We start from the raw sequence: 1,282 nt of genomic DNA, 5'->3' as shown, positions 1-1,282 counted from the left end.
AAAATGGTTTTCAGCATCAAAGCTTTGATTTGTCACATCTGAAGGAAAAAGGCCGAAGCTGTTAAAATGAAAACAATAGTAATGGACATGTTAATGAACAGTGTACACGCTGAGAAGCGAGTATGATATTGGGAACGTTGCGCAGCACTATAGCAGACATCTATTATTAGTTATCTCGTATTGGTGTGTTAATGAGAAGGATAGAAATGACTACAGTGGCGCAAAAACGTTGGGAAAAAAATAAGCAAAAAAGGAATTCGTCCGGCAAAGGTTGCCTTTACTGCTGATTCCTGCTTGAACGATGGATGGTTCTAACAAATCCAGTGACAAGTTCCCCCTGTCAGTTGATCATTCCAACAAAATAATAAACAGACAGACGTTTCACGGAGTAACCTTTGGACTCTGATCCTAGACCATCGACCTATACTTAAGTCTTCGTTATTATTTCCGAGCTTGCGAACAGGACGACAAGGAGACGAACAAGCGAACTGGTTTGATTTCTAACCTGTTACGCTTGATATCTCTAAAGTTTTTTGATTACCAGAAGTTAATGGAGTGTGTTTATTCTCGTTTGTTAACTCAGTTAATTACCAAAAATGAATTTTAGTGACAAGAGACTTTCTACTGTGAAAGGAAAAGACAGAATTTTTCCTGTCAACTGAGAACAGAACGACAGTGTCCGCTCACAACCCATCTTCAATTCATCATCTTGGATGGAGTTCCTGGGGTCGTACTGTATTCGTAGCTTGTAGCTAAACACTGCTGGCCAGAGGAATGACGGAGGTTTATTTAACACCTTAGTCACAAAGGATATGGCGCAAAACAGATTAAAAGTATGACGCCAGCTGGGAGTTTCTTCATCGAAATGTTGACTACAAAAAGGGACGATTTCACAATACCTGAAGTAGATGGAAATTCACACAAATGTAGCATGATCAAAGTGACGCTAGCGGCTGTAGAATGCCTGGGCGGCTGAAAGTATCCGCCAAGATAAATGGTAACAAGACCTAACCTCTTGGTTCAGAGAAAAGAAACAAGATAATAAAATTTATAACAAGCCATTCGATCATGCTAATGCGACAAAATCGCACCTACACCATAATAACTGCTGTCCGATGAAATCATTCAGATGTGTATAGCAACTTTGGTTTGAAAAACAAGATGTGGTAAGATAAAGGGAGTAACTGTGAAACAAAGAAATAAGTTTTCGGCATTTATGAACTTACATATTTTTATTTTATTTCATTCCTTTGACTGTGCTGTTTAGGATAGAAGGACTGAA

Source organism: Macrobrachium rosenbergii, chromosome 43 (genome assembly GCF_040412425.1).
Source record: "Macrobrachium rosenbergii isolate ZJJX-2024 chromosome 43, ASM4041242v1, whole genome shotgun sequence".
In the NCBI taxonomy this organism is placed as follows: Eukaryota; Metazoa; Arthropoda; class Malacostraca; order Decapoda; family Palaemonidae; genus Macrobrachium; species Macrobrachium rosenbergii.
The sequence above is the reverse complement of the archived record's forward strand: the minus strand, read 5'-3'. Positions refer to the sequence as shown.